General features: G+C 44.9%; 1 protein-coding gene across 4 annotated transcripts in view; it reads left to right on the top strand.

Moving 5' to 3' along the window:
• The first annotated feature begins 7236 nt into the window (after positions 1–7236).
• LOC123749065 (uncharacterized) overlaps positions 7237–13894 on the top strand; it is a 47907-nt gene continuing 41249 nt past the window's right edge. For all 4 annotated transcript variants that reach the window (XR_011226185.1, XR_011226186.1, XR_011226184.1 and 1 more), the window contains exon 1: positions 7237–7299. The gene's annotated coding sequence lies outside the window, so the exon portion shown is untranslated. The remainder of the gene's footprint in view (positions 7300–13894) is intronic.

Raw genomic sequence — 13894 nt, 5'->3', positions numbered from 1 at the left:
CATAATTGTATTTGTGCTGCTTTTTCAGCTATGTTTTCATTTCTTGTTTTCATTCTACTCATTATGCTCAATTAGTATTAAGCTTGTCATTTAAGTTTATCATGCCCGAAACGCTTTGCGTAATAGTGGCTTTAGGCATTGTATGTACTAGCTCTACCTATAAGTCAACCAATCTTTGTAAAAATTTATTGTATGTATGTACCTTACCTAAATAATCATTTTATTTTATTTTATTTTATTTTATTTTATTTTTGCATAGACACACAACTGAGTATTCCAGGAGTGAAGTTTTCTAAGACAGTGTGAAGGCTACACTGATCTGCTTCATCTTTTTTATAAAGTCAGTTTATCCTTTCAAATCCAATCATTCAGTTCATCCAATCATTTAGGATTGGTTTGAGACATGTGAAATATAGCTTATTGGAGGGATCAGCGTACATTGAAAATAGTTGCCTTGCAACATATTTATCACAAGAGGAAAAAGCTATTAGGAAATAAGTTGTTAAAGAATCCCTCTAATCTAACAGCCGCTTTACACTACCGCTCCTTGCCAACCATCGTCTTCCTGACAAAGGTATTAACGGGTCCGTCTAATTACCACAAGCTACACAAGCTTCACAAAGCTTCAGAAAGCTTCCTGGCAATACGTTAGTAATGAATAAATATGATATGATAGGTTAGGCTGACCTAACCTAAACTAACCTAACCTAACCTAACTTAAACAAACCAAACCTAACCTAACCGACGCTTGGATCGTCGACTTTATTTGGCGTCACCAGCTCTTTATTTTCGTCTAATTTCTTAATAAAAATATACTTTTTCAGATTAAAATTATGTTTTCTCGTGTTGTACATTCAGCACCAACATTATAATGAGTAAATATATCATATTTATTCATTACTAACATAAGCTTTGTGAAGCTTGTGTAGCCTGTGGTAATTAGACGGACTGGTATTAACTGTAAGGGATCTTTCCCATCATTTATCAATCTGTAAATTTCTAGATAACCTTCTCCCCTTAATGAAGATCTGTGGACCCAGGTGTAGCTTTTGGGATGAAGTATTAATAACAATTAAGGTTGGGAAATCTATGGCCCGTGGGGAGGATTACCTGGCCTTGCAGTTATTTTTTCTTTCGAAGGTTCCTAGGATCAATGTCCCCAGGGGGCCGGTCTGGGACCAGTCGGGTAAGTCAATCAGGCTGTTGGACGCGGCTGTGATTTGTACACATTATATTAAAGCATAAATAATCATCATTGAGAGTCTTAATATTAATAGTCCAAAGTAACCCAACTTGCTTTTAAACTAACCCAAAAACACGCAAGTAGCGAAATGAAAATTTTGGAAGCGCGGGGCTCTCAAAAGTAGCCTAATTCGCTACTTGTAGCCCAATCTGGCAACCCTGCGGCCAATACACTTGCCATATACTCTCACTAAACCATTACTAATCTTCTTTTAATGTTTAATCTTCATCTCATCCTCCGCAAAACTTAAGACCTACACAGTGGTATTCTAACCATAATTAATAATAATAACAATAATATACTTATCAAGGGGATTAAAGCTTAAATGAGTTAGTCCAAATACAATTGGGCACTCGACGCCAGTGGGATCGTGACGTCATTACCCTCATGGCCAATTCTTGGCCCTAGTAACCCACTAAATGGGTTTATAGACTAAAATGTTAATCTAAACACAGTACCCCTCGAGTATGCTAATTTGACCCTCAAGTATGGTGATTTGACCCCCACGCGTAGGTTGAATTAGGGGTCTCGACTTATACCTATAGTTTTTTTTAAGTTTAGTTCATTTATTATGCACCCCATACCCATCTTGTGGGCGGTAGTAAAAAGGGTTACAGAGGCACATAATGGGATAAAGACTGATGAAGATTAAGCCACCCAAGAGGTGGCACGGGCATTAATAGCCCGTAACTATGGAAAAGTGATTGATTGATGAAGATTAAGCCACCCAAAAGGTGGCACGAGCATGAATAACCCGAGCCGATTTTCGTCGCTAGCAGCCAAAAATCGCCCGATTTTTTACCCTAGCGCCCAAAAATCGCCCGATTTTCGACGCTAGAGTCCGAAAATCGGGCAATTTTTGCAGCTAGCGGCCAAAAATTACGCGAGTTTCGCCACTAGCGGCCCAAAATCGGGCGATTTTCGCCTGTAGCGGGCAAAAATCGGCCGAATTTCGCCGCTAGCGGCAAAAATCGGGCGAATTTCACAGCTAGCGTAAAAAAATCGGGAGATTTTCATCGGTAGCGGGCAAAAATCGGGCGAATTTCGCCGCTAGCGGGCAAAATTCGCGCGATTTTTGCCGCTAGCGGTCAAAAATCGGGCGATTTTCACCGCTAGCGTTAAAAAATCAGGCGATTTTCACCGCTAGCGGCCAAAAATCGACCAATTTTCGCGGCTAGCAGCCAAAAAACGGGCTATTTTCGCCCCTAGCGGCCAAAAATCGGGCTATTTTCGACGCTAGAGGCCGAAAATCGGGCGATTTTCGCCCGAAAAATCGGGGGATTTTCGCCGCTAGCGGCCCAAAAATCGGGCGATTCTCAACGCTAGCGGCCAAAAATCGGGAGATTTTTTACCCTAGCGGCCAAAAATCGGGCGATTTTGGACGCTAGAGGCCAAAATGTGGCGATTTTTTCCGCTAACGGCCAAACATCACGCTATTTTTGCCCCTAGCGGCCAAAAATCGCGCTATTTTTGCATCTAACGGCCAAAAATCGGGCAATTTTCGCCGCTAGCGGCCAAAAATCGGGCAATTTTCGCCACTAGCTGCCCCAAAATCGGGCGATTTTCGCCGTTAGCGGCCAAACATCTTGCGAGTTTCACCACTAGCGGCCAAAAATCAGGCTATTTTCGCAGGTAGCGGCCAAAAATTACGCGATTTTCGCAGCTACCAGCCAAAAATCGGGCGATTTTTGCCGCTAGCGGCCAAAAATCGGGCTATTTACTTTACAAAGTAGCGAAAGTTGCCCAATTTTGGGCTACTAAGTATCGAAAGTAGCCCAATTTTGGGCTACAAAGTATCGAAAGTAGCCCAAATTTGGGCTACTAAGTTGCGAAAGTAGCCCAAATTTGGGCTACAAAGTAGCGAAAGTAGCCCAAATTTGGGCTACAAAGTAGCTAAAGTAGCCCAAATTTGGGCTACAAAGTTGCGAAAAATCGGCGAAAATCCCCCGATTTTTGCCGCTAGCGGGTAAAATTCGCGCGAATTTCGCCGCTAGCGGCCAAAAATCGTGCGAATTTTACCGCTAGCAGCCCAAAAATCGGGAGATTTTTGACCCCAGCGGCCAAAAATCGAACGATTTTGGACGCTAGAGGCCAAAATGTGGCGATTTTTACCGCTAGCGGCCAAAAATCGCGCTATTTTTGCCCCTAGCGGCCAAAAATCGGGCAATTTTCGCCGCAAGCGGCCATAAATCGGGCGATTTTCGCCAATAGCGGCCCCAAAATCGGGCGATTTTCGCCGCTAGCGGCCAAAAATTGGGCGATTTTCGCAGCTACCAGCCAAAAATCGGGCGATTTTTGCTGCTAGCGGCCAAAAATCTGGCTATTTTAGCCGCTAACGGCCAAAAATCGGGCTTTTTTAGGCGCTAGCGGCCAAAAATCGCCCGATTTTCGACGCTAGCTGCCAAAAATCGTCCGATTTTCGACGCTCGCGGTCAAAAATCGCCCGATTTTTTACCCTAGCGGCCCAAATTTGGGCTACTTTTGCTACTTTGTAGCCCAAATTTGGGCTACTTTTGCTACTTTGTAGCCCAAAATTGGGCTACTTTCGCTAATTTGTAGCCCAAATTTCGGCTACTTTCGCTACTTTGTAGCCCAAAATTAGGCTACTTTCGCTACTTTGTAGCCCAAATTTGGGCTACTTTCGCTACTTTGTAGCCCAAATTTGGGCTACTTTCGCTATTTTGTAGCCCGAATTTGGGCAAATTTCGCTTCTTTGTAAAGTAGTTTGCCAATTAGTTTGTTAAAGGCGAAAATTAACAGATTTTTGGCCACTAGCGGCGAAATTCGCCCGATTTTTGGTCGCTAGGAGCGAAAACAGCCCGATTTTTTGCAGCTAGCGGCAAAAATTGCCCGATTTTAGGACTCTAGCGTCGAAAATCGGGCGATTTTTGGCCGCTAGGGTAAAGAATCGGTAAAAAACCGAACCACCCCCAGTAGGCACGTAAAAACAATCAAGGCGAGAGCAAGCCCCACGCGAGATAAAAGTGTATTCCAAAGGACCCCCTTGCAACACGGCCGCATCCCGAAACCCGCAACTCTTCAAGGTAGCAGTCAAAGCCGGCGAGATATTCGCTGGACGAAGACTATTGCCATCCCGCGGCGATGTAATACAATTAAAATCCCCCCCTCCCCCCAAAATCATCCCCCTCGTATCGTGCCGCAAAAAATGCAGCACATCACGGGAAAAGAAAACCTCCCGGTTCTGCCTCTGCGTCGCCCCAGATGGCGCGTACACATTCAAGAGAGACCTCAGACCCCAAAAAGGAGACCCGAACTAACAGCACCCGACCACCTTCGTCCATCTCCGTGTGAAGCACGGAAATCGGGGCCCGCTTAGAAAGCAGGATCAACATACCTCCACGCAAGCCACGCGAAGGGTTTAACACCACCGTAAACCCCTCAGCCAACACATGTAACAACCCCATTTCCTGCACATTGTGCTCCGGCACAAAAGCCACATCCACCCTCCACTCACGCAGCATCGACACCAGGCCCAATTGCACAGCCACAGAACGCAAACCATTCACATTCAGCGAAACACATGTTAATTTAGGATCCATCGGGAAAAGAGATAAACCCTATCTAACCACAAAACCGTCATACCGGTCCGGCCGACACCCCGTGTACGGAAGCAGTAGCAGCCGCCACCGGGTTCCCAGGCGACGGAGACGCACTCCCCACAGGGGGGGGGGGAGAGGCCAGAGTCCTTCCGGAGCTTCATCACAAGGCTACGATCATCACTGCCACAGTCCCCCGGATCCACTACCGCCCACTCCGGGCTCCGTACCCCAGGGGACCCACATACGAGATCACCAGGAGGGTCCACAACACGCCCTCCACCGCCCAGCACCGACGGGTCGACTACAGACACCGCCACACCCTCACCATCACCGACACTCGCATCAGGCTCTAACCTCCGCACCGAAGGCCCTCGGTCCCCGGAGCGACCACTCCTGTTCGTCTTCCGGCGCTTCGTCTGAGAGCCAGGTTGACCCTGGACAGCAGTGGTGGAAGGACGACGAGAGGGGCGACCCCCTTCCAAGAACTCATCTGCCTCCAAGGGTTCCACACCAAGGGCACCAGAATCTGGCGCGACATCCTCCACCGGCGACAAAACAGGGCCACGCCCCACCGAAGTGTCAACATCGACGGCTATGGCAACCGGAGGCAGATGCACCTCAACATGCACGACCACCGCACTACCACCCACACCAGGGGGGTCCACAGACATCGGACCCGACACGTCAGCACCAGTGGGGGGCACCACACCCACAACGCTATCATCACCGGTAGGTGCAGGGGGAGGGTTCAACCCGGCAGGACCATCCCCCAGGTCCACAAGGCCATGTAGAGGCGGAAAATCCTCTTCTCGGAAGACACTGACCAACCGGACGGTGCCATTACGGCAACCAGCAGCCTGGTGTCCAGCCATACCGCACCGAAAACATGTGCACTCCTGTCCCGCATAAAAGCACTGCACCTTGAACCCCAGCAGCACCATCGACGACGGGATCGCCTTCCTCAGCTTCATGGTAACCGTGCGGATACCCATCAGGGCGCCACGAAGACGGCCAGACTTCAGCACATTCGCCCGACAGGCGAGAACACTCCCATATCCTCCTAAGAACCGGCGGAGCAGGCTCTCTGGGAACTCAAACGGCAGCCCCCGCACCACCACAAAAGTCACTGGAACACACAAGTCCGTTACAGAAACCGTACCCGCCGCGCCAGGCAAAGGTACAGTACGCCCATCATACTTGTCGACCATATCCCGGTACACCACAGCGTCAGTCAGCTTAACAAAGGCCCGATGTTCCCCAGCCAGCTGCACACCACACATCTGCAGGGTTGAGACCCAGCACATCCAGGAGAGCAACCTCCAACAATGAGTAGTTCACCTGACCAGAGAAGGCCAGCTCAACCGTATCCACACGCTTTATAGGCGGCATGGGCAACGCCATCCCGCCAGGCCAGAGGCCACAAAAAACGCCACCAGCTGTGTGCACGCCAAACGTCCAGGCAAGACTGAGGAGCGAATGTAAACAGAACCGCTCCGCACGGCTGCCAAACAGCCAATCAGTTTACTGGTTCGGTAACAGTATTGTTGATTTGTGGAACCATTTACCGCGTAAAGTGGAGGTGGGGTCCGTTTATTGTTTAAAGCGTGGGCTGAACAATACGCTATGCGTATTAGTGGCTTTAGGTATTGTATGCACTAGCTCTATAAATCCAACATTACGTTTGTAACACATCATCTATGTATGTACTTTTCCCGAATAAAAATTTGAATTTTGAAGTTGACATGTATGTGGGTGGGATATTGCGTGGTTATAAATAGGAGATGCCTCGTATGGGCCAATAGGCTTTCTGCAGTTATCTTTAGTCATATGTTCTTATGTATTAGGTGATAGGAAACGTGGCGAAGCTGTACATGCCAAAACTGTTAAATATTAAAATCCAGCTGGAAAAACTCATCACGGTAAATAGGAACAGCCTCGTATAGGCCAATAGGCCTTCTGCAGTTACCTTAATTCTTATGTTCTTATATAACATAATGATGCTATATAAGAATATAAGGTTCAGGTTCATGATACAGGTTCAGGAGCTTGTACACCAATTGATTGACAGCTGAGGGGCGGGACCAAATATCAAAATCAAAATCAGAATCAAAATGTTTATTCAGGTAAAGTACATACATACAAGGTGAGATACAAACATTGATGGATTTATTGATAGAGCTAGTATATACAAAGCCTAAAGCCACTATTACGCAAAGCGTTTCGGGCAGAAATAGTCGAAGCTCAGCCCCGTAAGCACAACTAGGTGAGTCCATTGGCATGACCATTAGGGTGTGCGCCATCTATATTTTGACAGCAGCACTACACATTAACCCCGCGTTATTCTATATCCAATACATGAGTGTTATGGTCAGTTGCTAGTCTATATATGTTTCTGGACAAAGTAAGTGATGTGAGGCTTGTTGCGGGCCAAGATCGGTAGTAACTGTTTGAATTGTGTTGGAAGTGGATGTGTAGGCCAGTGTGGTAGACTAGTGGGTAAGTATCGAGTCTTGTAGCTTTTTAAAGCGCGTCTTTGTAATTCATTTGTGCTAATAACCAATTTTAGGCTGTTTAGTTAGGTTTTGTTTGAGATTTATTTAATGGGTATCGCTAGTAATATAAAGGGGGGGGGGGAGGGAAATTGTGTAAGAACATAAGAACAAATGCTCTTGTCTGCACAGAAAAAATAGATATTATTGCACTTACCGAAACGTGGATGAACGTTGAAAATAAGAACATAAGAACAAAGGCAACTGCAGAAGGCCTGTTGGCCCATACGAGGCAGCTCCTATTTATAACCACCCAATCCCACTCATATACATGTCCAACCCATGCTTGAAACAATCGAGGGACCCCACCTCCACAATGTTACGCGGCAATTGGTTCCACAAATCAACAACCCTGTTACTGAACCAGTATTTACCCAAGTCTTTCCTAAATCTAAACTTATCCAATTTATACCAATTGTTTCGTGTTCTGTCTTGTGTTGATACTTTTAATACCCTATTAATATCCCCTTTGTTATGTCCATTCACCCACTTGTAAACCTCTATCATGTCACCCCTAACTCTTCGCCTTTCCAGTGAATGCAACTTAAGCTTTGTTAATCTTTCTTCATATGAAAGATTTCTAATTTGGGGAATTAACTTATTCATCCTACGCTGGACACGTTCAAGTGAATTTATATCCATTCTATAATATGGCGACCAAAACTGAACTGCATAATCTAAATGGGGCCTAACTAGAGCAAGATATAGCTTGAGAACCATACCAGGTGTCTTGTTATTAACGCTGCGATTAATAAATCCAAGTGCCCGATTTGCCTTATTACGAACATTTATGCATTGATCCTTTTGTTTTAAATTCTTACTAATCATAACTCCCAGATCCCTTTCGCAATCCGACTTCGCAATCTCAACACCATCTAGCTCGTATCTTGTAACTCTATCATCATTACCTAGCCTCAGAACTTTACATTTATCAACATTAAACTGCATTTGCCAATCCTTTGACCATTTCAAAACCCTATCTAGATCAACTTGAAGTAATAGTGAGTCCTCCTCCGAATTAATTTCCCTACCGATTTTCGTATCATCGGCAAATTTGCAAATGTTGCTACTCAAATCTGAATCTAAATCATTTATATATATTATATACAACAGAGGTCCCAGGACGGAGCCCTGAGGTACTCCACTAACAACATTATCCCACTCTGACTTAACCCCATTTATACTAACTCTCTGTTTCCTTTGGAATAGCCATGCCCTAATCAAAGTTAATATAGCACCCCCAATACCATGAGCTTCTATTTTTTTAATCAGTCTTTCATGTGGCACTGTATCAAAAGCTTTGCTAAAGTCAAGGTACACAACATCACAATCCTTACCACTATCAACTGCCTCAACTATGCTAGAATAAAAAGATAACAAATTTGTTAAACATGAACGGCCATTTATAAAACCATGTTGCGACTCAATTATTAATTTATGTTTTTCAAGATGAAGACGAATTTTATTTGCTATTATAGATTAGAGTAACTCCCACAATAGACGTTAGGCTAATTGGTCGATAGTTAGACGCAAGTGATCTATCTCCTTTCTTAAAAACTGGTATCACATTAGCAACTTTCCAAAACTCTGGCACTCTGCCTGACTCTATTGATTTATTAAATATGGTTGACAGTGGGTCACAAAGCTCCTCTTTGCATTCTTTAAGCACCCTGGCAAACACTTCATCCGGCCCTGGGGATTTGTTTGGTTTGAGTTTTACTATTTGTTTAAGAACATAAGAACATAAGAACAAAGGTAACTGCAGAAGGCCTATTGGCCCATACGAGGCAGCTCCTATTCTATAACCACCCAATCCCACTCATATACTTGTCCAACCCGTGCTTGAAACAATCGAGGGACCCCACCTCCACAACGCCACGCGGCAACCGGTTCCACAAATCAACAACCCTGCCACCGAACCAGTACCCACCCAAGTCCCTCCCAAATCCAAACCCATCCAACCCATACCCACCGTTTCGCGCTCTGTCCCGCGTTGATACTTCCAATACCCCGCCAATATCCCCCCGGTTATGTCCATTCATCCACCTGCAAACCTCCACCATGTCACCCCCAACCCCCCGCCCCTCCAGCGAATGCAACCCAAGCCCCGTCAATCCCTCCCCACACGAAAGACTTCCAATTTGGGGAACCAACTCAGTCATCCCACGCTGGACACGCTCAAGTGAACCCACATCCATTCTATAATATGGCGACCAAAACTGAACTGCACAACCCAAATGGGGCCCAACTAGAGCAAGACACAGCCCGAGAACCACACCAGGCGTCCTGTCACCAACGCCGCGACCAACAAATCCAAGTGTCCGACTTGCCTTACTACGAACACCCATGCATTGATCCTCCCGTTTTAAATTCCCACCAATCACAACTCCCAGATCCCCCTCGCAATCCGACCCCGCAATCACAACACCATCCAGCTCGCATCCCGCAACTCCATCATCACCACCCAACCTCAGAACCCTACACCCATCAGCACCAAACTGCATCTGCCAATCCCTTGACCATTCCAAAACCCCATCCAGATCAACCCGAAGTGATAGTGAGTCCTCCCCCGAATCAACCTCCCCACCGATCCTCGCATCATCGGCAAACCCGCAAATGTTGCCACTCAAACCCGAATCCAAACCACCTACACATATTATAAACAACAGAGGTCCCAGGACAGAGCCCCGAGGCACTCCACCCACAACACCCTCCCACTCTGACCTGATTCCACCTACACCAACTCTCTGTTTCCCTTGGTACAGCCACGCCCCAATCCAGCCCAATATAGCACCCCCAACACCATGAGACTCCATCCCCTCAATCAGTCTCTCATGCGGCACTGCACCAAAAGCCTTGCCAAAGTCAAGGTACACAACATCGCAATCCCCACCACTATCAACTGCCTCAACAATGCCAGAACAAAAAGACAACAAATTTGTCAAACATGAACGGCCACCTACAAAACCATGCCGCGACTCAACTACCAATTTACGTTTTTCAAGATGAAGACGAATCCCATTTGCTACCATAGACTCGAGCAACCCTCCCACAACAGACGCCAGGCCAACTGGTCGACAGCTAGACGCAAGTGATCCATCTCCCCTCCCAAAAACTGGCATCACACCAGCAACCCTCCAAAACTCTGGCACTCCGCCCGACTCCACCGACCCATCAAATATGGTTGACAGCGGGCCACAAAGCTCCTCCTTGCATTCCCCAAGCACCCCGGCAAACACCCCACCCGGCCCCGGGGACCTGCTTGGCTCGAGTTTTACTACCTGTCCAAGAACATCCTCCCTGGCAACTGCCAAACTCGCCAACCTGTAATCGTCCCCACCCACACAGACTTGCCCGGCCGAAGGCACACTGCTAAGCTCCTCTCCAGTAAACACAGATACAAAATACTCACCAAAAACACCACTCATCCCCTCATCACCATCTGCTACCCGACCCGTCTCAGCCCCTAACGGACCCATCCTTTCCCCAGTCCCAGCACGATACAACTGAAAAAAACCTCCAGGACCCGTCCCCGCCCGCCCCGCCATGCGAACTTCACAGCCTCTCCCCGCCCTCCCCATCTCCCCTTCAACACCTCCAACCAGTTGCACGAACTCCCGCTCCAAAGTGACCTCCCCACCTCTAATCCCCCTGTACCAAGCTCCCCCCCCACCCATAAGGTTCCCCAAACTCCTTGTCATCCACTTCGGGTCACTAGCACTCGATCCATTCAACTTGCACGGCACACCACGTTCCTGTGCTTTGCTTAGAACATTCCCAAACAAGTTATATATTGAATCCACATCGAAATCCCCACCCAAGTCACCCATCGCTGGGTTCATGCCTCGCTCCAAGACCGGCCCACACCCCGGATGTTTAAAAACATCCTCCCTGGTAACTGCTAAACTCGTCAACCTGTCCTCGTCCCCACCCACATAGACTTGTTCAGCTGAAGGCATATTGTTAAGTTCCTCTTTAGTAAATACAGATACAAAATATTTATTAAAAATACTACTCATCTCTTCATCACTATCTGTTATTTGACCTGTATCAGTTTTTAATGGACCTATCCTTTCCCTAGTCTTAGTACGATATAACTGAAAAAACCCTTTAGGATTTGTCTTTGCTTGCCCTGCTATGCGAACTTCATAGTTTCTTTTTGCTTTCCTTATCTCTTTTTTAACATTTCTAACCAGTTGTACGAATTCCTGTTCTAAAGTGACCTCCCCATTTTTAATCCTTTTGTACCAAGCTCTCTTTTTACCTATAAGGTTCTTCAAATTCTTTGTTATCCACTTTGGGTCATTAGTATTCGATCTATTCAATTTGTATGGTATACTACGTTCCTGTGCTTTGTTTAGAATATTCTTAAATAAGTTATATATTGAATCCACATCGAAATCCCCATTTAAGTCACCGTATCGCTGGGTTCATGTCTCGCTCCAAGACCGGCCCATACCCCATACCCAAGACTTTCCAATCAATTTGACCCAAAAAATTTCTTAGGCTATTAAAATCAGCTTTTCGAAAATCTGGCACTTTAACAGAATTTTCTCCTACTGGTCTATTCCATTCTATGCTAAATCTGATTTCTTTGTGATCACTGCTCCCTAGCTCACTCCCTATTTCGATGTCATTAATTTGCGTTTCCCTGTTAGTTAACACTAAATCTAAAATATTATTTTCCCGTGTTGGTTCCTTAATGTGTTGCGTAAGAAAGCAATCGTCAATTAATTCTAGAAAATCTTCTGCTTCACTATTCCCTGTTTTGTTCAACCAGTTTATTCCGCTAAAATTAAAGTCACCCATGACATAAATACTGTTAGATCTAGATGCTCTAGATATTTCATCCCATAGGTGCTTTGCTTCCATTCTGTCTAAATTTGGTGGCCTATATATTACTCCTATTATAATATTATTTGCTTTTTCGTTTAATTCTATCCAAATAGTTTCTGTGTGTGGCTCTGTTTTGATTCCCTCTTTGAGACTACATTTCAAATTGTCCCTAACATATATGGCTACTCCACCTCCTCGTCTAATATATCTATCTGAATGAAATAGTTTAAATCCATATATTTGATATTCAGCTAATAGTTCTCTATTTTCTACATTCATCCACGTTTCGGTAAGTGCAATAATATCTATTTTTTCTGTGCAGACAAGAGCATTTAATTCGTTAATTTTATTTCTTAGACTTCTACTGTTAGTGTAATATACCCTAAGTGAATTGTTATTTTGCGGACCTTCTCTTTCCCTGATCATTTTGCCAATTCCTTTCTCCCACAAACACATACTTTTATTACCTCCTTCCTCCAAATCAATTCCCATACCTCTATCTACTAACAGTTTAAACCCAAACAAACACCTCTAACCACTTCTTCCAACGAGTTCGCAACAGCAACAACCCCAGCTCTCGATAGATGCACCCCATCACGAGCATACATTTCATTTTTTCCATAGAAGTGTTCCCAGTTGTCTATGAAAGATATTGCATTTGATTTGCAATATCTTTCCAGCCGGCAATTGACACCAAGTGCCCTCGATATCCATTCATTTCCCACTCCCTTTCTTGGAAGAATGCCACATATGATCGGGATTCCTCCCTTGCTCCTAACTAATTCTATGGCTCTTTAGCCATAGAATTAAGAACATCCTCCCTGGTAACTGCAAAACTCGTCAACCTGTCCTCGTCCCCACCCACATAGACTTGTTCGGCTGAAGGCATATTATTAAGTTCCTCTTTAGTAAATACAGATACAAAATATTTATTAAAAATACTACTCATCTCTTCATCACTATCTGTTATTTGACCTGTCTCAGTTTTTAATGGACCTATCCTTTCCCTAGTCTTAGTACGATATAACTGAAAAAAAAACTTTAGGATTTGTCTTCGCTTGCCCTGCTATGCGAACTTCATAGTTTCTTTTTGCTTTCCTTATCTCTTTTTTTTTAACATTTCTAAACAGTTGTACGAATTCTTGTTCTAAAGTGGCCTCCCCATTTTTAATCCTTTTATACCAAGCTCTCTTTTTACCTATAAGGTTCTTCAAATTCTTTGTTATCCACTTTGGGTCATTAGTATTCGATCTATTCAATTTGTATGGTGTACTACGTTCCTGTGCTTTGTTTAGAATATTCTTAAATAAGTTATATATTGAATCCACATCGAAATCCCCATTTAAGTCACCTATCGCTGGGTTCATGTCTCGCTCCAAGACCGGCCCACACCCCATACCAAAGACTTTCCAATCAATTTGACTCAAAAAATTTCTTAGGCTATTAAAATCAGCTTTACGGAAAATCTGGCACTTTAACATAATTTTCTCCTACAGGTCTATTCCATTCTATGCTAAATCTGATTTCTTTGTGATCACTGTTCCCTAGCTCACTCCCTATTTCGATGTCATAAATTTGTGTTTCCTTGTTAGTTAACACTAAATCTAAAATATTATTTTCCCGTGTTGGTTCCTTAATGTGTTGCGTAAGAAAGCAATCGTCAATTAATTCTAGAAAATCTTCTGCTTCACAATTCCCTGTTTTGT

Source organism: Procambarus clarkii, chromosome 94 (genome assembly GCF_040958095.1).
Source record: "Procambarus clarkii isolate CNS0578487 chromosome 94, FALCON_Pclarkii_2.0, whole genome shotgun sequence".
Classification (NCBI taxonomy): Eukaryota; Metazoa; Arthropoda; class Malacostraca; order Decapoda; family Cambaridae; genus Procambarus; species Procambarus clarkii.
The sequence above is the reverse complement of the archived record's forward strand: the minus strand, read 5'-3'. Positions and strand labels throughout refer to the sequence as shown.